The sequence below is a fragment of the Periplaneta americana genome, chromosome 2 (genome assembly GCF_040183065.1).
Source record: "Periplaneta americana isolate PAMFEO1 chromosome 2, P.americana_PAMFEO1_priV1, whole genome shotgun sequence".
NCBI classification, from domain to species: Eukaryota; Metazoa; Arthropoda; class Insecta; order Blattodea; family Blattidae; genus Periplaneta; species Periplaneta americana.
The window spans coordinates 1,216,521-1,223,142 of NC_091118.1; positions in this window are offsets into that span (position 1 = coordinate 1,216,521).

The window sequence follows — 6,622 nt, forward strand, 5'->3', positions numbered from 1 at the left end:
AAATATTTCAAAATTCTCAAAAAACTTCAACATTTTAAAAAATATTCAAAATTTTCAAAAATTTCAAAAATTAAAAAAATCCAGAATTTTCAAAAATTTTCAAAAATTTCAAAAAATATCAAAAATTTTCAAAAATCGTGAAATTCCATAAAATTTAAAAATTTTCAAAAATTTTAAAAAAATTCAAGATTTGCAAATATGTTCTTAAATTTCAAGAATTTTCAAAACCCGTCGAAATTCCAAAAAAATTTAAAAATTTTAAAAAATAAAAAAATTCTCAAAAATTTTTCAAAAGTCGTCGAAATTCCAAAAAATTTCAAAAATTTTCAAAAATTTTCAGAAATTTAAAAAATTTCAAAAACCTTAAAATTCTACAAGATTTTCAAAATATTTTCAAATTTTTTCGAAATTCCAAAATATGTGAATATTTCCTAACATTTTCTAAATTTCTAAAAAATTTTCAATTATTTCCAATACTCCCCCTGGCAGCACCGACAGTCTCGAGGCTACATATCTGTCAGCCACGGCATCTACTGGGCTGCATCTGCAAGCTCGCCGCCCCCAACTGGCAGTAAAATAAGTTAAAAAATCAAAGGAAATTTAAGAATTTGTTAGTTATAAAAATTTTTTAAATTTTCAAAAATCCTCGAAATTCCAAATAATTTCAAAATTTTCAAAAACTTTCAAAATTTTCAAAAATTTTCAAAAATTTCAAAAATTTCAAAAATTTTCTAAATCCAAAACTTTCAAAAATTTTAAAAACTCGTCGAAATTCAAAAAAATTTAAAAATTTTCAAAAAATTTTCAAAGTTTTCAAAAACTTTCAAAAATTTCAAAATTTTCAAAAATTTAAAAAATTTAAAAAATCCAAAATTTCCAAAAATTTTCAAAAATTTAAAAAAATTTCAAATATTTTCAAAAATCGGTTAAATTCCCAAAAATTTCAGAATTTTTAAAAATTTTCCATAATTTCCAAAAATCCTCGAATTTCCAAAAAAATTTCATAATTTTAAAAAATTTTCAAAGAAACCAAAATTTTCAAGTTTTAAAAAATTTAAAGAAATTTAAAAAGTTTTCAAAAATCGTCGAAATTTAAAAAATTTAAATGTTTTCAAAAATGTTCAAAAAAACAATTTTGAAAATTTTTGAAAAATTAAAAAAATTTTCAAAAATTTAAAGATTTCAAAAACGTTAAAAAATTTCAAAATATTCCAAAAATTTTCAAAATTTGCCGAAATTCCAAAATATCTGAATATTTCATAACATTTTCTAAATTTCTCAAAAATTTCAATATCCTATACTCCCCCTGGCTGCAACGATAGGCTCGAGGATACATGTCAGCCACGGCATCTACAGGGCTGCATCTGCAGGCTAGCCGATCCCAACTAGCAGTACAGTAAGTTCAAAAATTAAAGGAAATATAAGAATTTGTTAGAATTACCAAAATTTATAAAACTAAAAAAAATCGTCAAAATTTTCAAAAATTTCAAAATTTTCAAAAATTTCCAAAAGTCGAAATTCCAAAGAATTTCAAAATTTTCAAGAATTTTCAAAAATTTCCAAAAATCGTCGAAATTCCAAAAAAAATTACAAAATTTTAAAAAATTTTCAAAAATTTCAAAATTTTCAAAAAATTTCAAAAATTTTTATAAATCTCAAAAACGTTAAAATTGTTCAAAAATTTTAAAAAAATTTTCAAAATTTATCGAAATTCCAAAATATCTGAATATTTCCTAACATCTAAATTTCTAAAAAGTTTCTTTTATTTCCAATACTCCACCTGGCAGCACCGATAGGCTCGAGGATTAACGTCAGCCACGGCATCTACTGGGCTGCATCTGCAGGCTCGCCGCTCCGAACTAGTACATTAAATTCAAAACTTAAATGAAATTAAAGAAGTTGTTAGAATTATAAAAAAATTTTAAGTTCTTAAAAAATTGTCAAAATTTTCAAAAATCGTCGAAAATAAAAACAAATTTCAAAATTTTCAAAAAAATTCAAAATTTTAAAAAATTTTCAAAAATTTCAAATATTTTTCAAAAATTTTCAAAAATCGACGAGATTCCAAAAAATTTAATAATTTTCAAAAATTTCCAAAAATCGTCGAAATTCCAAAAAATTTCAAAATTTTAAAAAATTTTCAAAAATTTCGAAAATTTAAAAAATGTTAAAAATTCTTCAAAATTTTGAAACAATTTTCAAAATTTGTCGAAATTCCAAAATATCTGAATATTTCCTAACATTTTCTAAATTTCTCAAAATTTCAATTATTTCCAATACTCACCCTGGCAGCACCGATAGGCTCGAGGGTACACATCTGTCAGCCACGGCATCCAATGGGCTGCATCTGCAGCGGCGAGAGACGAGCTCTCAACTAGCAGTACGATAATTAAAAAAATTAGTGGAAATTTAAGAATTTGTTAGAATTATCAAAGTTTTTAAATTTTAAAAAAATCGTCAGAATTTTCAAAAATCGTCGAAATTCCAAAAAATTTCAAAATTTTCAAAACCTTTCAAAATTTTCAATAATTTTCAAAATTTTCAAAAACTTTAAAGAATTTCAAAATTTTCAAAAATTTCAAAAATTTAAAAAAAAAATCCAAAATTTTCAAAAATTTTAAAAATTTCAAAAAAATTTCAAAAATTTTCATAAATCGTCGAAATTCCCAAAAATTTCAGAATTTTAGAAATTTTCCAAAATTTTCAAAAATCATCGAAATACTAAAAAATTTCAAAATTTTCAAAAATTTCAAAACTTTCAAAAATTCAAAAATTTCAAAAACGTTAAAAATTCTTAAAAATTTTCCAAAAATTTTCAAAATTTGCCGAAATTCCAAAATATCTGAATATTTCCTAACATTTTCTAAATTTGTCAAAAATTTCAATTATTTCGAATACTCCCCCTGGCAGCACAGATAGGCTCGAGGCTGCACATCTGTCAGCCACGGCATCCTCTGGGCTGCATCTGCAGGCTCGCCGCTGCCAACTAGGGGTACAAAAATTAAAAAAATTAAAGGAAATTTAAGAATTTGTTAGAAATATCAAAATTTTTTTGATTTTTAAAAAATTGTCAAAATTTTCAAAAATCGTCGAAATTCCAAAAAATTTTAAAATCTTCAAAAATTTCAAAATTTTCAAAAATTTCAAAAATTTGAAAAACTTTAAAATTCTTCAAAATTTTCCAAAAATTTTCAAAATTTGCCGAAATTCCAAAATATCTGAATATTTCCTAACAATTTCTAAATTTCTAAAAAATTTCAATTTCCAATACTCCCCCTGGCTGCACCTATAGCCTCGAGGCTACATGTCAGCCAAGGCATCCTCTGGTCTGTTTGTGCAGGCTCGCCGCTCCCAACTAGCAGTACAATAATTTCAAAAATTAAAGGAAATTTAAGAATTTGTTAGAATTATCAAAATTTTTAAAATTTAAAAAAAATTTCAAAATTTTCATAAACTTTCAAAATTTTGAAAAATATTCAAAATTTTAAAAAATTTTCTAAATTTTCAAAATTTTTTAAAAATTTCAAAAATTTTAAAAACTTCAAAAGTTTTCAAAAATCGTCGAAATTCCAAAAAATTTGAAAAATTTTCAAAAATTTTCAAAAATTTCAAAAACGTTAAAATTCTACAAAATTTTCAAAAAATTTTGAAAATTCTTCGAAATTCCAAAATATCTGAATATTTCCTAACATTTTCTAAATTTCTATAAAATTTCAATTATTTCCTGGCAGCACCGATAGGCTCGAGGCTACACAGGTCAGCCACGGCATCTACTGGGTTGCATCTGCAGGCTCGCCGCTCCCAACTGGCAGTAAAATAAGTTAAAAAATTAAAGGAAATTTAAGAATTTGTTAGAATTATAAAAATTTTTTAAATTTTCAAAAATCGTCGAAATTCCAAAAAATTTCAAAATTTTCAAAAATATTCAAAATTGTCAAAAATTTTTTTAAAAATTTCAAAAATTTTTTTAAAAATTTAAAAAAATTTCAATTTTTTTTAAATTTAAAGTATTTTCAGAAGAATCCAAAATTTTCAAAAATTTCAAAAATTTTCAAATTTCGTCGAAATTAAAAAAAAATTAAAAATTTTCTAAAATTTTGAAAAATTTCAAAATTTTCAAAAATTTTGAAAATTTTCAAAAACTTTAAAAAAGTTCAAAACTTTCAAAAATTTCAAAAAACCAACATTTTCAAAAATTTTCAAAAATTTCAAAAAATTTCGAATATTTTAAAAAATCGTCGAAGTTCCCAAAAATTTCAGAATTTTTTAAAATTTTCCAAAATTTCCAAAAATCCTCGAAATTCAATAAAATTTCAAAATTTTAAAAAATTTAAAAAAAATCGAAAATTTAAAAAAATTTTAAAAAATTTAAAGAAATTTCAAAAATTTTCAAAATCGTCGAAATTCCAAAAAATTTAAAATTTTCAAAAATGTTCAAAAATTTTAAAATTTTGAAAAATTTCAAAATTTGAACAAAATTAAAAAATTTAAAGATTTCAAAAACGTTAAAAAATCTTTAAAATATTCCAAAAATTTTCAAAATTTTCCGAAATTCCAAAATATCTGAATATTTCATAACATTTTCTAAATTTCTCAAAAATTTCAATTTCCTATGCTCCCCCTGGCTGCAAGGATTGGCTCGAGGCTACCCATGTCAGCCACGGCATCCTCTGGCCTGCATCTGCAGGCTAGCCGATCCCAACTAGCATAAATTAAAAAATTAAAGGAAATTTAATAATTGGTTAGAATTATCAAATTCTTAAATTAAAAAAAAAATTTGCAAAATTTTAAATAATTTCAAAATTTTCAAAAATTTCCGAAAATCGTCGAAATTCCAAAAAATTTGAAAATTTTAAAAAATTTAAAAAATTTCAAAAATGTTAAAAATTCTTCAAAATTTTAAACAATTTTCATAATTTGTCGAAATTCCAAGAAATTTCAAGATTTTAAAAAACTTTCAAAATTTTCAAAAATTTCAAAATTTTCAAAAATTAAAAAAAAAATCAAAAATTTTCAAAAATTTAAAAAACTTCAAAAATTTTCAAAAACCGTTGAAATTCCCAAAAATTTCAAAATTTTTCAAAATTATCAAAAATCGTCGAAATTCAAAAAAATTTCAAAATTTTCAACAATTTTCAAAAATTTAAAAAATTTCAAAAACGTTAAAAATTGTTCACAATTTTCCAAAAATTTTCAAAATGCCGAAATTCCAAAATATCTCAATATTTCCTAACATTTTCTAAATTTCTAAAAAATTTCAATTATTTCCAATACTCTGCCTGGCAACACCGATAGGCTCGAGGCTACACATCTGTCAGCCAAGGCATCCTCTGGGCATGCAGCTCGCCGCTCCCAACTAGCAGTACAATAATTTCAAAAATTAAAGGAAATTTAAGAATTTGTTAGAATTATCAAAATTTTTTAAATTTTTAACAAATTGTCAAAATTTTCAAAAATCATCGAAATTCCAAAAAATTTCAAAATTTTCATTTTCAAAATTTTCAATAATCAAAATTTTCAAAAATTTCAATATTTTCAAAAATTTCAAAACTTTTCAAAAATTTAGAAAAAATTTCAAAAGTTTTAAAAAATTTGAAAAAATACCACAAATTTTCAAAAATCGTCGAAATTCCAAAAAATTTCATAATTTTCAAAAAGTTTCAAAATTTTCAAACATTAAAAAATTTTCAAAAAAATCCAAAATTTAAAAAAATGTTAAAAAATTTCAAAATTTTCCAAAAATCGTCGAAATTCCAAAAAATTTCAAGACTCAAAAATTTTCAATAATTTCAAAAATTTCAAAAATTATCAGAAATCATCGAAATTCCAAAAAATTTCAAAATTTTCAAAAATTTCAAAATTTTAAAAAATTTCAGAAATAAAAAAAATCGAAAGTATTAAAAAATTTTCAAAAATTTCAAAAAATTTAAGAAATTTTCAAAAATCGTCGATATTCCCAAAAATTTCAAAATTTTAAAAATTTTGATAATAATAATAATAATAATAATAATAATTTTAATCTCACTTGTGAATAAATCTTTTGTGCGAGATCGTACGTATTTGCTTGGTTTCCGCACAAGAACAATCCGCAGAAAGTCTAAAATTCCACATTCAGTATTCCCAACCTAACACACAACAATTTCCCTCTTCTTACCGCTTAAGTGACATATTGATTTTACTGCTTTAGGCTTTTAACATATTATTTTTAGAGACGTTCAATATAGTAATAATTATAAATTGGAAACTTACCACTGCAGTTTCACCTAAATTGCAATGTTAATTATTGTTTTTAAATATTTGCAAAAATTAAGTAAACTCTACAACTCCACTAAAGTTACTGCATTCGTGATGCAAGTAACATTAAGGAAGCCGTGAAAAAATCAATAAGATTCCAGACTCATCATAGACTGGGGGAAAAAAAAGACAGACGTATATCACGGCCTGCTGGAGTATAGTAAACACAGAAAACATTTTAAAGCAACAATGTTGAAGATAGATATTTTTGTTTTGCAAATTTGCCGTCATTAAACAGAAACCAAGATGGAGATTTCATTGCAACTAATTAGAAATTCCTCTTTCAAGTATGTAATAAATGATCTTCGCACAAAATAATGTACGATAT